The sequence below is a fragment of the Peromyscus maniculatus genome, chromosome 15 (assembly GCF_049852395.1).
Source record: "Peromyscus maniculatus bairdii isolate BWxNUB_F1_BW_parent chromosome 15, HU_Pman_BW_mat_3.1, whole genome shotgun sequence".
Classification (NCBI taxonomy): Eukaryota; Metazoa; Chordata; class Mammalia; order Rodentia; family Cricetidae; genus Peromyscus; species Peromyscus maniculatus.
Window position 1 is genome coordinate 33,047,029 of NC_134866.1, and position 20,333 is coordinate 33,067,361.

Sequence of the window (20,333 nt, forward strand, 5' to 3'; positions counted from 1 at the left end):
CCCGCTTTGCGTTATTAGGGCCAGAAATATTTTCATCAGGTCACTTTAGAGAGCAACAGCAACATTTACTATTCATGAAGTTGCCCCCTCCATAATTTTTAAATCTTTCCATGTGTCTGGAGTCTCGTCCCTGCTCTTCTCGGTTTTCAGAGTAGCTCCCTTCCTTCCAGGCTAAGAAGAAAGAGGAAAGGGTGTGGGGGTGCCTGGGTGGAGATAACATCCAGCTTCTTTAAGTGTTTTTAATCCAGTTAAATTTCCCTTTGGGTTCAAGCAGCTCCCATCTGAAACCTACTACAGAGCGGAATTCCAGGCTCTGGATTAAGTGAAGAGGGCGAGCTAGTAGAAAGGAATAAAAGAGTCAGCTCTATGCTGCAAAGAAAACCGCTATGTTGACGGGGACTCCAAGGTTTTAACTAACACATTTTTTCCTCCCTTTTCTCGAATTCTTACTTAATCCTTCCAACTAGTTTACAGTCGGCAGGAAAACAGCGTTTAAACGCTTCGGGGATTGAAAACAAGTTTGTTAAGTCGCCTGGGCAGATACTTTCCTAGGAATGCTAGTGTAAGACAAAGTTCACATTTTTAGTGACCTATGCTGTCAGTCAGCAGAAAATAGCTAGCTCCTTAGAGGCACAAACCACGTCCAGCCTTTGTCACGGGGCAAAACCGAACACCCTTCAGCAGTTAATTAGGTGGTCGGCGGCCACACCGGTGTCCTCCCTGGGATGTCCCCAAAGCCCTTAAGCACTCCGCGAACACGGACGGACGGACGGACGGACACACACACACACACACACACACACACACACACACACGCACGCACACGGATGGGCTCTTTAAATGTCACAGGATGGGCGTCTGGAGTCCGACCCCAAAGGTAAAATGCATTCCTTGGAAGCATTCCACAGATGTCAGGCCACAAAACCGCCGCTTTCCCCCGGAGTACAGGGTCCCGTTTGTAAGATTTCCCCCCACCGCCCAAGGTCTGCAGCCAAGACAGGGGTGGGAAGAGAGGAGCCAGCAAAGGAGAGAAGGAGATCCGCAAAAAATGGAGCCAAAGGGAAGGAGGATGGCAGAGCTACTCACGGGCTAGCTAGTGCCTCTGCGGAGCCAGCATGACTTCCCCGTGCCTGCCCGGAGCCTCTAGGCTGCAGCGCCGAGGACGCGGTTAGCCCCGCTTAAATAGCCGCGGGCCGGGAGCCTCGGTGCCGCGCGGCCACTCCCGGGGAGAGAGATATGGTTCTAATCAGATGCTGGCAGCTGAGGACTCCCCAGGAATGTGGCGGGATGTTTTTGCTGCCTGGGCTTGGTAACTCCCCCTCAACGTGCTACGGAGTCTTCCAAACTTAACTGTTTATTAACTCGCCTCGCAGCCACGGAGACCGGTGCCTTCTGCGCTCCGTGCGCTCGCTCGGCCAGCGGGGGGCGATCGCAGAGACCCAGAGAAAGGACTGTGCACAGCCAGGGCCAGGAGTCCCACACTAACGGGGGCCTGGGCAGGGTGCACATAAGGACAGGAAAGGGAAACTCTGAAAGGGGTGGGATCCACTAAATTGCGTTTCACAGATCCGTTCCCTGGATTGCCACTTCAAGTGGTGTGGCACGCTAACTCATCCTAAGCCGCCTGGGGCCTTTTGAACAAAGAGATGCCTTTACTCCTGACTTTCCCTACATTTATGGTGGGTCCCAGGTCCGATCTGATCTGTTCTTTCTAAAGCTGAGCATGTGACTGGATTGTCACCTTTAAAGAAATCAGTGTCCCTTAATTGCAAATGTGGACGTGCTTAAATAGGATGGAAACCTATGTATGCCCGTGCAAAAAAGACGTGCTTATATTGACGTTTAATACCACGCATACACATGCAAGACCATATTCTCTCCATGAAACTGGCCTAAACGAAACACTTTAGCATATATCTAATGATCTACATTTGTGATATAACCAAGTTGTATTCTGGATTTCCTTTCAGTGGCTACCACCCACATGCAGATAACATGACTTTGTCTGCTAGTTTCTACAGCATAAAAAAAAAAAAAAATTCCTGCATGAAAACCTTGGGATATCGTCCAGCAGTGGTGGTGCACACCTTTAATCCCAGCGCTCTGGAGGCAGTTGATTTCTGTGAGTTCGAGGCCAGCCTGGTCTACAGAGTGAGTTCCAGGATGGGCTCTAAAGCTACAGAGAGAAACTTTGTCTAGAAAAACCAAAACAACAACAACAAAAACAACCTTGAGATATGAGAAGAAATGTTGAAAACTGTCTCTATCAATGCTCAACTAGATGCCAGGCAGAGCGGACCCCAGAGGCCATATGGAAGCTTGCAGTTTCTTTTCTACATATTTTAAAGTCAGGGACAGTTGTCAGATATCCATAGAAACAGTGGTGCTTTTTAAGGACGTAGGAAATCATGTTTGGGGAAGGTCCCCTCCACTTCCTCTTCTTCCTCCTCCTCTCTTTGCTTTGTTATTTCATTTAGTCCTTTTTTCTTAGACCTCTTCTTGTCTGTTTTCCTCCTGCTCCTCCTCTTCCTCCCCTTCCTCCCTGTCACCCCCGCCCCCCCCCACCCCCGTTTGTTGGAAGCAGAATGTATGGGCTATGAAAATGACAAATTGTCACTTGGATGTAATGGGTTATTGATTTTATTGAGTAAGCAACACGATGGATTTGCATTTTACCACTGAAAACCCAGGGTTCAAGTCGGGCTTATGGCGCACCAAGGATGTATTTTGTGGTCCACGCCTAGCCCCGGCTGCAAAGCCACTGTGTAATTTGAGGTAGCTCAATGTGAGTGGCAGTTTCTGCTCACAAGTAGGTCAGGCTTGGAACAGCCCATGTTCAGGGAGAGCAAGGGACAGAGAAGAGCACAGCTGGCCAGTATGCTGCCCTCCCCCACCTCTGCATTCCCTCCACACCTGGGTATGCACAGTACAGGAGGTGGTGCCGGCAGCTTCCAATATTCCTCTGAGGCAATTTTCTATGATTGTGTTAAAAAAAATGACTTTCTGTGAATGACAAGGTTTTAGTCTGCCTTTTAGTTCTGTGAATACATAACACTTAGGTGAGTACTTTAAGTCTGCTTCCTCTGAGGACATCACACTTTGTGTCTAAAATCCAGAAGTTTAGAGAAATGGTTTCATTTCAAAAGACTCAGAAATTAGAAAACAGAAAAGGCAGTCCATTCAAGCAAACGGAGGCTCTGATACTGCAAAAGAAACAGGTCTCCAAAACACATGCATCATTTCTCAGCTTGGAAGTGCTCACCCAAGCCTGTATCTTTATTAATATAGTTCAAAAACTATTTCTACAATGTGTTAACTTGGTTCCTAGTAAAAGGAAGCGATTTGCCTTAGAAGCCAGAGAAAGGAAAGGATTCCATCTGCTCTGAACTGCAGTGTGAAGAGAAGATTTGGGCCCAAATAGCTCGTCTGGGAGCAGTGGTCTCAAGGTTGCCGCTCAAAATGGACACTGTTGTTTTATACGGACATCTAAAGAGACAGCAGTAAGGACTCCAGTTTGAAGTATGTTTTTATATCTCTAGGGTGCTGATACTGGTCTTGGCAGTAGCTCAATGTCTGCTCACATTATGTGGGGGGGGGGGATAAAAATAAATTTAACTCTTTTTATCCCAGGAGGTGCTATTTCCTGTCCCATTTACGCTGCTAACTTTTCAGTCTAAAATGAGCCATGTTCTCCTAGGGAAAAGCACGTCAAAGCCCACCCAGAGGTTCAACTGTGGACAGCATGATGTTTTTTTTTTTTATCACCACCAAAATTTGTTTAGAAAATTAAGGTAGGCAAAAAAAAATTTAAATGCAATGTTTTAAAAACCACAGTCCCCACAGAAACGATTGTCGTTTGCACAAAACCTGCTTGTGGTGGGGTGGGGTGGAATCTGGACTGTGCTCCCAGCCTAGAAAGGGGTAGTTAATCCCGTGACAGCTTGCTGAAGAATGCATGGTTTATTATTAAAGTAATCTCTTAAGATTTTCCTGGAATGTGCTTCCACAGCAGCTCGGCCTATGCAGGCTGTCCTATGTATGTCTTTTCTTCCATGTTTAAACTGCTGTTTCTCAGGTCAAAAGTCTAGTCCTTTCTCTGCTATATCTCATTCCTGCCCCTTCCTCTGCTGCTCAGGCCTTTCTTAAACTGCCCATTTTGAATCTTGCTATTTTTCATGAACTGTAAATTGTACTTTGGAAATGGCCTCAAGGAAATTGTACACTTTGATGCTTGTTGAACACATAGACATGTTCCAACCAAACAAATCAAGCTTGGCAAGATTGGATATGTCTGTAGTCCTGCCTACTCTGGAGGCTGAGGCAGGAGCATAATTAAGTCCAAGAGGTAAACAATATTGATCAAGAATTGATTGAGAGGTGTCTGGTAAGAGCGCCCCCCTTCTTCTTTTTCATGTAATTTTTTAAAATAAGGTCTTTCAAATGAGAAAAGGGAAAGAAAAGAAAAAAAAGAAAGGCTGTTGCTTTCATAAAACTCCCCTTTGGCCCTGACTGATCCTGTGTATTTAACACTGCAGAAAACCAGATCCCATCAGATTCAGCTGCTGACAGGGACGGCCAAATATCAGGAGTTTGTCTTTGTTCTTATGACCCATTCATCCATCCATCCATCCATCCATCCATCCATCCATCCATCCATCCACACATTTATCCATCCATCTCTGTGTTCTCTCTCTCTCTCTCTCTCTCTCTCTCTCTCTCTCTCTCTCTCTCTCTCTCTCTCTCTCTCCTTCCCTATCTTGCTCCCTCTCTCCCTCCCTCTCGCTGTCTCTCCCTCCCCCCTCTCAGATAATGTTTTCTGAAATTTGGAAGGTGGTTTATTTGGTTTGGTTTTGCTAGTTTTTGTCATTTGTTTTCTTCCTTACATCATCCCTTTCAGTGCCATAGAATTCAATCTTTTTGCACATGACATGTTGTAATAGTGAGATTCTGATGTAGAACACTGCAATGCTTGGGGAAATTGGAACACCAGGAAATGAAGGGCGTTTAAATTTAATATTGGGCCGGCAAGATAGTGTTGTTTGCAAAGCCTGACAACTGGAGTTCCATCCCCAGAACCCCACATAATTGGAGAGAACTGACTCCTAAAAGTCGTCCTCTGGATTCCACACACACGTGCAAGAGAGCACAAACAAACAAACAAAGAGACAAATAAATAAATAAAATCCAATATATTACATATTTCTATAACCCATCACACCTTGATACCTAAACACTTGTATATAATGACAAGTAAGAGGGGAAGTACTTTAATATGAAATATCACTCAGATAAGTATTGTCTTATTTAGCAAGCAAGCTGATTTATCAAAAATACATTTACCATTGCAAATAAAATGTATAAAATGTATATCATTCTGCAAGAGTACGGATAGCAACCACTTACATGGCCCTCTGTCTTATGGAGAAGAGTCTGTGCACTAGACATAAAACAAATACAATATGCAAGAATGCTAATTTCTTTATTGTTTATAAGAATAGGGAGCCAAAGTACATCCATCAGCGGGAAGAGATTACATTATGATTCATACACATTGTGGAATCATATGTAACCATTTAAAAGAGCAGACTGAAGCTGACTCTTACAGTGTAGGATCTTTTCTATCAGGTTTTGTTGCGTGAAAAAAAGCAGAAACTGGAAAGAAATTTTAGGAATTTCTATTTCAGTGACACAAAATGCAACGCCTCTATGTGTGTCACATGTAGTCTGTGCTCATGTGTGTTGAAAATTACAAGGGGCAGGAAACAAGACTGACATAGATGTTGCCAGAGCTCGGGTAGAGAGGGAAGCAGCTGAGGGGAAATCCAGGGGTAAGAGTCAGGTACAAAAGGCAAAGAAAAGAAAATTGTCCGCAGACAGAGATGCTTTGGTGCATCCAAGTGAACTGTAGAGGTGCAGGTTTGTACAATCCAAAAAAATACATGATAGGATTTTAAGATGAGAAAAAGAAGAGCTTTAGGAGAAATTTCCCTGAAATAGTCCTTATGAAGGTATAGTACAAGGTCTTTCAAAAGGGAGTATTAGGGACTGGGATATAGCTCATTGGGTAAGAACGTCTGGTATGTGAGCACGAGGCCTTGAGTTCGAATATGTAATACCCCCCACACACTACACACACACACACACACACACACACACACACACACACACACACACACACACACACGCCAGGCTTGCATGGCTGTGAGTACTTGTAACTCAAGCATTGGGGGCTGGGGAATAGAGACAGGCAGACAGTGAGAGCTCTGTGGCCAACAAGCTTGGCTGAAACCGAGATTATAGTTCTATATGTCTGCCCATGGGTCTACACACCCTCAGACACACATGCAGGCATCCTACACGCATAGACACGTGGCACGCAGGCTCAGGGATCCAAGGTGTGTGAAGTGCCTGGAATCTAGTTGTTCAATAGCACTTTGGTGTGGTTCTGCTGGTACTGTGGTCTTGGGGACACCATGTAGAGAAACATTATTTTTTTCCCCATGAGGTCAAGAGGATATTGATTTAGTTGTTCTCTGTGAGATGAGAACAGTGGAGACCGGAGAGAGTGATTCCTGCACAGTTAAAGCCCATAGATGAGAGGTGGGTTTCTTTTTCTCTTTGGCTCTCTGAGGCCTCAGGCAGGGTCCTGGCTCAGGTGATGACTTCCTGCCCTGCCCCCTCACCTGTCGAAAAGGAGCTGACAATAGCCGATCCTGTTGAGGTAAACCCACGGGTTTATGTTTTCAGCCCTGACCCTTGCTGTGGAATTGCAGACACAGGCCAGAGTTCAGGGCTCCCAGCCTTCTTTGCTAGACCTGGAAGGGGTTGGTTCTATGCTGGAGGGGATGGAGGCAACTGTCAACTCTACCTTGTTCCCGATTGAAAGCTACCCAGAAAACAGAGCAACTAATGGACTTCTAGGTGGGGCAATTCTGCTTTATCTGAAGTTGTACTGCATCCTGACCTCAAAGTACCCAATGGCTGCTTGAAAATTAAAACTGCATTAGGTATACAATGGCCTCCAAGCTCTGACAAGGGAGGCCAGGCCTGGGATCAGGTCTGAGGCAAAGCTCTAGTTCTACACTTTACTTACTGCTGAAAGGGTGGCAAGCCTACTTTTTTTTTTTTTTTTTTTTTGAGACTGGGTTTCTCTGTGTAACAGCCCTGGCTGTCCTGGAACTTGCTTTGTAGACCAGGCTGGCCCCGAACTCACAGAGACCCACTGCCTCTGCCTCCTGAGTGCTGGGGTTAAAGGTGTGTGCCGCCACCGCCCAGAAACAGGCCTACTTTTCATGGACTCGGTTGTAAAATAGTTTTTCCCCTAGTTCCTGTTTTGGCTTTTGGTGAGAATCTAGTAAATCTATATTCACGAAAGGATTCCAGAATGATAAAAGCACAGTAAATAATACAGAAAATATGCGAAACCTATATTTTTTACTAAAAAGATGTTCTTTATCAGAAACTATTGGCCAGGCAGTGATGGTGCACACCTTTAATCCCAGCACTAGGAGGCAGAGAAAGGTGGATTTCTCTGATTTCTAGGCCAGCCTGGTCTACAGAGCGAGATCCAGGACAGCCAGGAATTTCTGGGACACAGAGAAACCCTGTCTCAAAAAAAAAAAATTAAAAAAGAAATTATTTCCACTACTAATATCACACACCCATCATTATGAAACCATCTTCAACAGATAAGTTTTACTGAGAGAGAGAGAGAGAGAGAGAGAGAGAGAGAGAGAGAGAGAGAGAGAGAGAGAGAGGTGAATTTTGCTAAAATGGGCATTTAACAAGAAAGGACAGCCTCATTCTCTTCTATTGCCTCTGTGAAGAATGGGGCCAGATTGTGGCCAGATTGTCTACAGCCATTCAGTTTCATCCAAAACAACTTCAACCTGACCTCAGAAAGATGCATGTGATATGTTAAGCATCCTGAACTACCTTAGTTCCCTCAGCTCTGGGTGACAACAGCCACTTTGGAATCCAGATCAGTGTCACATGATGTACTCATTCATAGACTCAGCCCCCCCCCCCTTTTTTTTGTTAAATAAGAAAGGGTCTCTCTACGCTACCAGGATGGGCTCAAACTCTGGGACACAAGTGATCTTCTGCCTTCCTGCCTCGGGGCTGAGACTGTTGATCCTATGTTGAGACTATTGAGACTACTGATCCTATCGAAAAGGTGTCCCTGCCCTTTAAACAGGGTCTCAACTATATATTCCTAGCTGGCTGGTCAGGAATGAAGTATGTATGTATGAAGGAGACCTGTGTCAAACTGACGGGTGTATGCTCCCACATTCAACTATAAGTCGCATCATAATTGGAGAGTGGAAACAGGCCACTTTTTGTCCTCCAGAATAATTTAGTTCCCCTTGTGTTTAGAGACACAGGTGTGTGTGTGTGTGTGTGTGTGTGTGTGTGTGTGTGTGTGTGTGTGTGTGTACAGACAGGAACGTTTCCTAGGAAAAGTATATTGTAGCTTTTACTAGGTCATCAAAGGACCTTATGTTGTAAAATAAAGTTAAACACAGTACTGTAGGTTTATGGGCATTCCACATTCTTTCTGCCTGTTTTTAATTGAAGATTTTATCTGGATCTTTTGTTCCCATCTGATATGCATCCTCACAACATCATGGTCAAACAGGTTAGTCCAAGTGTTCTTGTTTCTAAGCACAGACACGGTGATTTACTTCCTCTCATGGAGTTAAGGACAGAGCTAGCTTATGACCCAAGTCCTTGAATAATCTAGAATTATTCTGCTCTTGCTCCCATGAACAAACCATAATTCTAGTGGTCAGTAGAAGATTTTAGAGTTCACAGTAGCCTATGTTTGTGTGTCCAGGCCCAGAAAAGAATTTTCTTTCATGAGAAAGACATTCCCAAGTGGAAGGGTGTCCACAGCAGGGCCACTGGAACAGCAGCAATAGGACACTCATGGCACTAAGAACTGCCAAGAGTTCTCCCTGCGTAGCCTTACCACAATGGGTATGGGTAGCCAGGACAAGACTGGCCTCGGGCCTGTGCAGTGGGTTAGGAAAGAGTTATGTGAACCTCCTTCTGAATCTGAACAAGTGGATCACGCTCCTCCTCTAGTCCACAGACTAGAAATCATGACCTGAGTAGATGAATGTCTCCCTAAAAACAGCATCTTCTTAGCATCTCAGAATGTTCCTCCTTTGGAAATAGGGTCCTTGCAGGTGTGCCCAATAAGAAGGAAGTCTACTCTGTTCCATGAAGTCTTCCATGTGTTGTATACTGCTCTTTGATTAGACTATCTTACCTTTTTATTACACTGTATTGTGAATTTAGTATAACTCTAGACACAGTATGCTGACCACAAATTCCAGCTCCATGGCTTAGCAATCTTGTGTCACCCAAGAAACAGCATTGAGTTCTAAAAAGAGAAATACTGAAGTGTCCTCCCAGAGTGCTATCAGACTAGATAAGCTGAGGCATTGAAAGGGTTAACAGTAGCATTTAGCAAACTCCTAGTGCTATGCCGATGATAACGCAAAATTTTCCAAATATTTAAAGTTTTAAAATTATCAAGTACTTTTGAAATTAAACTTACCCCCAAACTCAGAAATTTCATTTTTCAAACAGCCTTGGAAGAATTCCCTCTCATTTTCCTAGAAATATGTTTAAGAATTCTACCAAAGTGTGATGGCACATTCCTGTAATTCCTGTACCAGGGAGTTGGAGGCAGGAGGATCATGAATTCAAGGCCAGCCTTACCCATATGGCAAGGTCAAGGCCAGCCTGGTTTACCTGATACTCTTGTCTCAATAAACTAGAAAAAGAAATAGCAAAAAGTAAGAGCAGCTTGAGTGTGGTAACTGAAAATAGAAACAACTTGTGGTGCTGTGGTGCCCTGCCCATCGGAGACACCCTGGAAGTAGCAGCAACAGTACAGATGGACGCCCTGAGCTATTTGTATTGGCATCGATGCAGTGAGGAGGCAGATCAAGCTGCCGGGGGAGACGTAAGGCATGATGCCATTTGCCTGTGGTTTAAAAATACAAAAAGCAATGACAGCATTTTAGATATTCATGCATTGGCACATAAAATGGAGTTGATCGACAGAAACTTGAAAGAGTTTAGGTAGAAGAGGAAGTGGTGACAGGTAGAACATGGAGGAGAGAGAGAGAGAGACAAAGAACGTTGCTTGATTTGAAAATCTGATTTCTAGTAGGTTTAGAATATAGAGCAGCTGTGTTCTCTTCTTTTTAGGGGTATATGTGTGTGTGTGTTCTGGATAGGGAACCCACGGCCTCAGTCTCATGCATGAAGCATGCAGTCTACCACTGAGCTACATCCCTACTGCTCAGCTCTGCTATAGTCTGTACTCGGCATATAGACGAGCCCCACTGATTCCTTCTGCTTCCTGTTTTGTGAAAGATCATTTCTGTGGGAAAGGAGAAATTGCGCAGTCCATTGTGAAAATAATGTGAAATACATTCAAACTCCAGATTACCTGCCAGTTTAGAAGAAGCTTACGAGTAAAGGAGCAAATGAATTGAACTCACTCCAGCCAAATCCAGCATGCGGTATATTCTACAGGACAAATGACCTGCTTCTTCAGCTGCTCAAGGGCATCAACCAAAGGGAGTGGAGAAGAGGCAAAAATGTAAATTTTCTTTCTTGTAGATTCTAGCCAATTGTCAACAGGTATTTTTGAGAAGGAGAAATTGAAATATAAGTAGATATTAAGGCTTATTACCAATTCATCATATTTACTTATTAGAGACGTGTTCGATTTGCGGGTGAAATGTGATGTATGGAACTTCACCCCTACACTGGGACTGAACCCCGGGCTTCATGCTTGCTAGACAAGTACTCTCCCACTGAGTTAAATCCCTAAACCTTAAACCCTTGAATTTTCTTTAAAAAACTTAACCAACCCACCCCCCAAATCTAAAGGAAATAGAAGAAAAAGAAAAAAAGAGGAAACGAACAAAAACTCACCCAGGATTGGCAAAGCAGAATGACTGGTATTTATGGATTGCATTCAACATACAACTCTGTTTTTATTATTTGCAATTGAAATGTTCTGTAACAGGACATCAAGATCATGCTCTCACTGTTTCCTCGGAGTTGATTCATTCACTCTTTCATGTGTTCCCTGTCATTTCCCATCTGCCAGCTACGGCTGGGTTGTCAGCGGGATGCTAGAGATAATTTGGTAGCCCCATTCTCTAGACTTTCTCAGATTTATTTATCTCAGGAAAGTTTATACATTTGCTCCATGACCGAGAGTGCCTTTGGCTATCTTTCCCGGTTCTCCTTCACAGGTGAAGTTTGAATGTGCATCAAGGAGCACCTCCTGGGGTCAAGGATGAAAAAGGTGGTATTAATCATTCAACATCAGGCCTTATCAGAACACACAGGCTAAGCCCCTTGGGCGCCCCTGTGCTCCCAAAGTGCTTGTCTCTCTGGGTTACTGATTTCAGTTTGCAGTCAGGTGATTTGCTAAATGACCCAGGCCTTCCTGTCTGGTTCACACCACAGGGAGTGAGGAGAACAAATAGTTCCAAAGTCTGTTAGTTTCTGGGCCTTAGGAAGAGGACGGTGTCGCTGTCACATGCTTGTCTGATCAGATGTCCAGAGTCTGTTTTTTGCTTTTTTTCTGGCTTCAGGAAGCCTGGATACCACCGTAAAGAAAACAAGTTCCAAGAAGATTGGTTTTCAAAGGCATGGTTGGAAATCAGGGTTCAACATTTTGCCTGTGCTGCAGGCATTTGTGGGGAGTGGGGCATTTCTTTATTCCCTCATGTAAATGTTAGAAGCACCTGTATGGCAGGGCAGGAGACAGGAAGCAGATAGAACTTGGTGACAATTTTGATCTTGATAAAAAGGACACTGATTTTGAATTACTGGTGTGTAACTTTGATCCTTGTATCAATCTTGCAAGTTAGATCATCATGTCTCTATCCAGCAGATGAGGAAGTTGAATCTCAGGAGTTAAGAGAACTTTTTTTTTTCTTTTCTTTTACAAAGCAGTACGTATATAGCTTGTGAAATTGAAATTGTCAACATTATGACATCATTTTGTGAATCTTTTTTTGTTGTTGTTGTTGTTTTTGTTTTTCGAGACAGGGTTTCTCTGTGTAGTTTTGCACCTTTCCTGGAACTCACTTGATAGCCCAGGCTGGCCTCGAACTCACAGAGATCCACCTGGCTCTGCCTCCCGAGTGCTGGGATTAAAGGCGTGTGCCACCACTGCCCGGCAATTTTGTGAATCTTATTATCCTACCTGTGATCATTCTAGCTTGTAAGATGTGACCCGCAAAACATTTCATAAGGGAAGAAGCAGGGCATGGTAGCATTTACTTGCAATTCTAGATGAGAAGACGAGGCTGAGGGATTGGGAGTTTGAGGCCAGACTGGGCTATGTATTGAGTTCCAGACTACTGTGAGCTACAACAGATACCTGTTTCAAACAAACAAACACCAAAGCATCCTGACAACCCAATTCTTGAAAATGTTTTTGAGATTATAATATAATTACATCATTTCTCCCTTCCATTTCTTCCAAGTCTACCCATGAACCACCATATACAATCTGGTCAGTCCGTATAATGTTGCTCTGTGTATGTTTTCAGGGTTGATCATTAGGTATTGGATAAAGAATTGTTATAGTTTTCCCTGGGGAAGACTATTTCTCCATTCTCCAAATTCCTCAATTGCCTGTAGTTCTCTGTCTATGGGTGAGGCTGCCTGAGTATTTCCCTTTCCACATTAGCATTTCTATTGGTGTTGTGCTTGTTCAGGTCATATTTAGGCAGCCATATTGGTGAGACTTTATGGATGTAGTTCTGACATTCTTAGGAGACACATAATCTTATAGAAAAACTCCCTGTTCATCTGGCTCTTACAATCTTTACACACCAGAAAGTCACAATTGATCAGAGTGTAGAGCTATGGAATCCAGTCCAAACTGATATATCCCAACACAACTCCTACCCTTAAGGCTTAAGGGTCATTGCAGAAGAGGGAGTGGAAAGATTGCAAGATCCAGAGGACCAATCCAGATTTTTAAAGGGTTGTAAACGTTATCTGTTCTAGTTTCCAAATTATCTGCAACATGTTCATTCACTAAGATGTTTGGGATCTAAGTATGTTCTTTTCTTTGAATGGATAATCTCAAAGTATTTCTAAGGTATTATCATGAAAAATCATTATAATGTGAAATATATAACACACATTTGCCTAAGATATTTTAATTGGGTCAGCAGACTCTTTTGGTGTCCTTCGCAACACATAGCATGACTTAGTTCCTCTTGTCCCTAGAACTTTCTCTTCTTCAGCAAATTGATTCCTTGTGATCTAAAGGTGGCTCCTTCTGACTTAGCTGCCATGGTTGACTTTGACCTCATTAAGTACGTGTGTAAGTCTCACAATGGTATTAGGCCAGCACACTTGTGCCCTGTGTAAAAGTCTTGTCCAGAAGAGAGTTGGAGGGAACACTGGTGTGTTCAGGGCCATCTGGTTCTTCTTAGCTGAGGAATGCCCAGCAGTCACAGTACTGCGAGAGCTGGGAAACACAGAAGGAGACACCATCTTCCATTCCAGCAAAGAGAACAATGTGAGGGAATGGAGGGGAAGCTGTTTATAAAAAAGTAAACCTGGATATAAATCAAGTGGAAAACCTGCCTCTTGGAGCAGAAAACTTTTGGGGCCGACATACTCTTCTTGGAGAATTTGTGCAATTCATTTTTATTGAATAATCTCCAGGCTGCACTGCACTGAACTCAGTAAAATAAAATAAAATAAAATAAATCATGTATTTTGAAAACAAAAATATTATGTTAGCTAAGGAAGAAAAATACTCATTGTTTAACTGAATGGATCTTTCAAATATACAATCTAAAATGTTCAAAAGAACAAAAACACTAGTGAGGGAATAAAATCATAGCTTCATTCATTCATAACAAGGGGGGTGAAAGTTTGATTTTACTCATTTTGGAACAATTCTTTCTCTTTTATAAAAAGGGGCACACTGGGCTGGGTCATAGTTTAGCTATTGTCCCATACTGGCACATCCACACAGCCTCTCCCTTGGCAAATGACAAATCTCGAGTCTCAAATCTTTAATGTCACATTAGCATCCTGCTGATTTACAAAATACCCGTTTCACATATCATAATAAAGGAAGTAAAACCGCTCATGATGAGGCAATTGTCTAAAACAATTCTGTTTTCTCTGGGAAGATGGCTCAGCAGGTAAAGGATTTGCGGTTTGAATGTAAGGACCTGAATTTGATGCCCAGAAACCCATGTAAATACTGGGCGGTCGGTCACCAGGGCCCACTTGTTATTCCAGCAGAGAGGAAATGGAGATGGCATTACCAGAACAAAATGGATAGCCCGAGGAGCTAAAGTGAAGTATGGGTTCAAATGAGAGACCTTGCCCCAACAAACAGGTGGACAATGATAGAAAAAGACAACCAGCTTCAACTCCTGGCTTCCACATGCACACACATGCAGTCATACACACATTGCACATGCAAGCACACATACACACAGGTATGCACACTACATACACATACACATGAAAAAAAAAAACCTGTCTTGAAACCACTGATGTTATTATCCATTTTCTGTAGTACAAATGAGGATTAGGGGCCAGGAATTTTGCTTTCAATTGATTCCTAAAAGGTGATAGGGATTGGACCTAGGACCTCACGCATGCTAAATAAACACTTTACCACTGAGCCACACCTCCAGCCTCTGAGCTGAAGATCATACATTTCACATTACTTTATATAGTTCATGATCTTTTTTTTGTTGTTACTTTTGTAGACACAGGATCTTACTATGCAGTATGGCTATCTTGGAACTCACTATATAGACCAGGCTTGCCCAGAACTTGTAGAAATCCACCCGCCTCTGACTCCTGAGTGCTGGGATTAAGGCATTTGCTGATGCATCCAGCACAGCTCATGATTTTTAACTGTATTCACATTGGAAATTAAGGACCAAGTGGAGACAGATGTTGGCATTTGCATTGATTAGATGTCTATGGAGTCGGGATAGACTCCCAAAACCTGGCAATGTGAAATTGAAGGAAGATTATAATCTGCTTAATAATAATCTTAGATGTTAGTTTATATGTTTTAGCAAGTAAATATTGTGGACAGATTAAAAAGAGTTCCTAATATGCTTATAGAATAATTATTATACCATCCAAAACATGTCTACATATAGTGACCCTTTACTTGTACGTAGCACACAGACCCAACTACTAGATCATATGCCAGTGAATACAGAGGCTTAATTAAGCCTGAGAAGGGGTGTTTACACAGAAAGAATTGTTTGTTTCTTTTTAAGGAACACTGAGTAGACATCTTTATGTTTCTAATATCTGTAGAATTCTTCATAAAATTTCTCTTAACATAAATCCCAATGCTCATCTCTTATATTTCCCTTTCTCTAAGCATTAGCAGAATTTTCCAGCAAGAAAAAACTAAAGTTTTTCTCAAAATTGTTCATTTTGGTTACAAGATACTATATAAAACTGATTCAATGAAGCAAGCAACAGTTCGTTTGGGGGGATACTTTTTGGAACTCCTAAACAGTGGCTTTGATCTACACTCCAGAGTTTACTTTTCCTTCGGCTTTATGTGTTTGGGGGAGGTAGGCCGGGCCAGGGAAAGAATACCCCTATACAGGCCAGGAAAGCAGAGCAACTTGCTGTTAAAACTGTAAACGCTAATGATGGTTTGGGAGGTGACATGTTACAAAAATACCTCAATCATCCCGAGTAAGACTTGGAACAACATTTATACAACATTAACTCTGGGGAAAAGCGGGAGGCTTGGGCATGTGAACAATGCTGCCTCTATTAGAAGCAAATCTAAAATGAGGTGGAAATCATAGCTGCTTTCATTTCCCTTCCCCTGTGCTAGAGAGAGAGACAGACAGAGAGAGAGAGAGAGAGAGAGAGAGAGAGAGAGCAGAGAGACAGAGAGGGAGACAGAGACAGAGAGAGACAGAGAGATGAGAGATGAGAGAGAGAAGAGAGATGAGACAGAGAGACAGAGAGATGAGAGAGAGAGACAGACAGACAGACACACACACAGAGAGAGAGAGAGAGAGACAGAGAGAGAGAGAGAGAGAGAGAGAAAGAGAGAGAAACAGAGAGAGAGAGAGAACACCTATCAAGCAAGAAAGCTGAATCAAACAGAAACCGTGTGGACATATGTTAAGAATGCTGCATGCATATGCGTGTGTTTATGAAAGCATGGGTATGTACATGCTGGACTCTAGCGAGGGAGGATTCTCTCTGTCTCCACAGTTTCTGCACCAGCTTGAAGCCAAAAAATATTTAATCACTTCCATAAAAATGCCCAAATTATAAAAACATGCATGAAGAAGGCAGCAATAAGAAAAAACATGCCAGATATGTTATAGCTGACCACAAACGTCATTCACAAAACAAGCAAGTGGCCTCGCCAGGAATTTTCCAAAGGCTTTTCTTGCAGGGGAGATGTTAACTCCTGTACAGAGAGCTTCAGAATAGATGAGGAAAATGACAGGTTAGTGTGTAGACCCATTCTATTGATTTATCCCCCATGTAAGTAAGGACTGTTTCTTCTTTCTTTTCTTTCGACTGTTTCTTGAACTGAAGCACAAACCCACAAGCGCCGCTGAGGAGGCGGCAGCAGATATGTGAACAGTAACTGAGCAGGCAGACCTTTCCACAGAAAGAAACAGTTCCACATTCTGTGGAAGAGGCAGGCTCTGCTCTCCCAGCCTGGCCTGTCTGGCCCCGGCTTTGAATGTTTCCACATCAGACTCCCTAGACCTTCCTCCCCTTCAGTGTGTGTAGAGGATGACAGAGTTTGCCCAGCAGGAAATACCGGAATAGGTTTTGTAAGATTTCCATTTCCCCCTCACTGTCTGGGACAGTATTATTGGAACTAGCCTGAGTGGTTAGTTACTGAATTCCTCTAAAAAGGCCTTGGGACATTAGGTTGTCAATCAGTTTAGCCCGAGTTACATCTGGGGAAAGTTGAAGTGGGCGGAGGCTACATACATTACAGAACATTTTTTATTTTTTTATTTTTATTTTTTATTTTTTATTTTTTTTGGTTTTTCGAGACAAGGTTTCTCTGTGTAGCTTTGCGCCTCTCCTAGAGCTCACTTGGTAGCCCAGGCTGGCCTCGAACTCACAGAGATCCGCCTGCCTCTGCCTCCCGAGTGCTGGGATTAAAGGCGTGCGCCACCAACGCCCGGCCTCAGAACATTTTTTAAAATGGTATAAATAGAGGTAGTTTATTAAGAAAGAGAAAAAAATGGCACCCTCAAGCCACTGAAAAGCCTTCTCTTGGAATCCTAAGGAGCTCAGCCTCAGGCTGGAGCCCCAGAGAGCACAGTGGTACAGTGCTTGCCTAGTGTGTGTGAGGCCCGGCCTTTGCTCCTTAGAACCACGGGGAAACCAAAACAAATGAATAAAACAGCAACAACAACAAAGGTAAGAAAAGGCCAACTCAAAGGGGGCTCCCTTAGTCAAGCCCGCCCACCCCACCCCATGTTCATATTACATCTACAGTTCATATCACGTCTGCCCCAAGAGCTTATTTCCACTTAGTTCTAAAGATTTTCAGCCAAGAGAATTTCCTGAAGCTTTTTTTGCTGTGTCATTTAGGCTCAACAACTTTTCTGTTTGATCCTCATTCAAAGGAAACAGACACATTATAGAATCCAGCCTTCACTAGCCAGCTATGGGGTTTGATTGCTTTTTTATTTTTGTTTTTGTTTTGTTTTGAGACAGGGTTTCTCTGTGTAGTTTTGGTGCCTGTCCTGGATCTTGCTCTGTAGACCAGGCTGGCCTCGAACTCACAGAGGTCCTCCTGGCTCTGCCTCCCAAGTGCTGGAATTAAGGCGTGCACCACCGCCACCTGGCTTTGATTGTGTTGTTAAGGCTCGGAAACAATGAATTAAACAAACTTGGATTTCAGTTGATGTACTCTTAACATTGATGGAGACCTTGAGTTCTGTCTTCCTGGGAATTCTTCGGGGTGGCTGATTTACAATTTGTCTGGACATTGATGGCTCAAGGCCCGTATTGTGATGACTGTTTCTTTCAGCGTGTGTTTCCCTGTGTTCTTCCTTGCCTGACTTCTTTGACACCACACACCAAGCTTAACCTCCTTTCTCGATCAGCACAGTCTACATACTTACATGAAAATCATCTGGAAAAGCTCCTTTGTAAGTCTCATGGGAAAGTGTGGAATGAATAGTATTTATTCTGACATGCATAAATACATACCCACAAATACTCATGTACATATGTATCTAGTAAACTGAATGTTTAATATATCTTAAAATACAAACATGTTTGTATATGTTTGATGCTGTTCTGGAAGATAATAGACTTCACATATAGCAGTGATACTATAAGATTATAATGGAGACCTTCCTGATGTCCCAATGATTGGGATGCCTGTTTTAAGCAAAACTACTACAATGCCAATTGTATGAAAGTGCAGTACATACAATTATATGTATTACATGTTACTTGAAAATGGTCACATATAACTATTTCCCTGCTTATGTTACATCAACACCATGCATATATGTATATATTTATATTATATTATGTTATGATATGATATGTTATGTTATATTATTTTTCTCTCTTACTTTTCCTGTGATGGGGACTGAACATTAGGACTTTGTACTTGCTAGTAAGCACTCTACCATTGAGTTAACATCCCGAGCCACTAGTTGTTATTTTTAGACATATTTTATTGTTTCATTGTATCGTTCTGTTTCTGTCTCTGTCTCTATATCTGTCTCTCTCTCTGTGTATAGTGTGTTTTTGAATAGAGACCAGAGGTTGGGTTGATATTTTTCCTCAGTTCTTTTTGTTTGTTTGTTTGTTTGCTTGTTTCTTATTACATATTTTTTTTTTTAAAGATAGGTTTTTCTCTGTGTAACCCTGGCTCTCTTTGAACTTACTTTGCAGACCAGGCTGGCCTTGAACTCAGAGATCTGCCTGCCTCTGCCTCCTGAGTGCTGGGATTCGAGGCGAGTGCCACCACTGCCTGGCTTATTATTATTAATTATTATTTAATTAATTCTTTGAGAATTTCATATAACATCTTTTGTACTGACTGACAATCTTGATGGGGATGGTCCCATTTAGAGTTTGTTTATGAAGTTTACGGGGGAGAAGGAAAAGTTCAGTTGAGAATAAGAACACTGGACCTCACTTACCCAGGCCACTGCAAGTGCAGATGTCTCCAGCCTCAGTTGTTACTTCTCTTGTGTGCAGTGACAGATACATCAGGGTAAAACAGTGCATCCTCCAGAGCTAAGAGTGGAAATGCTAGTCTTTAAATCCTGCCTGAGTCTGAGACTCTATAAATGAATCCTTTGAAGATTTGTCAACTACATCTCGAGAAAACTGAGAAAGGCGAGATGGGGTGGTGCATGGGTTCTCGTTTTTTTTTTTTTTTTTTTTTCTTTCTCATATATAACTTCCCTTTTGGCCGATGACTGAAAAATCTGATTAATATCATAAATCAGAAAAAAGCAAAGACAGATGTTACATAAGAACTCTCGCTGTACACTCCTGACTTTCGGGGATGGACTCTAGAGCCATCTTTACTTCTCTTGTTCTGTTTATCTCATGTTTATTAATTTATGGTTCAGAAAATATATTCAATTTATGTATGCACTAAGAGAATTCTTTGAGCTAAAACAGTGAGAATTTAAATTGCAAATACAGTATTTAGTGAAAGAAGAATGATTGAACTCATATGCTTATTTTACTCTGGGTCTTTCCCAAGCCCCCAGTAGACATACTAAGTGAATAAAAGGCTATCAACTTACAAGGCAAAAGAACAGGCTAGGAGCTTTAGTAGGTAATCCATCTGAGTGCACCACTGAATGATGGAGTGGAGGCATAGCCATCACTTTATTAGGGCAAAGGAATCAAGATCTCACATACATGTGGAGAGCATGGTAGAAATAGTTCACTAAGCAAAAACAGAGAAACAGCTAAAGTGATGGAAACCAGGGATGAAGCAAGACAGACCAGGGAGTCCATTACATTCCCTGAGGTTGGAATTCAAATGACCTGGTCCTTCCAACTGCCCATTGCTCACGAAAAATGGAACTCCGACTTTTCTTGTCATTACCACCAAAGACAAGAACTTTATTTAATTAACTATATAAATGGAGCAAGTGGTTAGAGGATTAAAAATATGAAACCTAAGAAAGGGTCAAGGGAATGTAACAAACCTATTACAAGAGAATCTTTAGAGGTTTGAATATCATAGAAATGATTAGTGCAGTTTGACGTCACTGTGTCCTTTCCTGGTTCCCTTC

At 42.5% G+C, this 20,333-nt stretch overlaps 1 protein-coding gene across 6 annotated transcripts in view; it reads right to left on the reverse strand.

Annotated features, from left to right (window-relative positions):
- Dab2 (DAB adaptor protein 2) overlaps positions 1-20,333 on the reverse strand; it is a 135,518-nt gene that overhangs the window by 54,598 nt on the left and 60,587 nt on the right. The window contains exon 1 of one of the 6 annotated variants that reach the window (XM_076551836.1): positions 1,352-1,472. The exons of 1 other annotated variant lie outside the window; for it this stretch is intronic. The gene's annotated coding sequence lies outside the window, so the exon portion shown is untranslated. Of the gene's footprint in view, positions 1-1,086; positions 1,473-20,333 lie in introns of those variants that run through there. 4 more of the 6 variants (XM_042261477.2, XM_042261475.2, XM_042261476.2 and 1 more) reach the window with 4 other exon arrangements.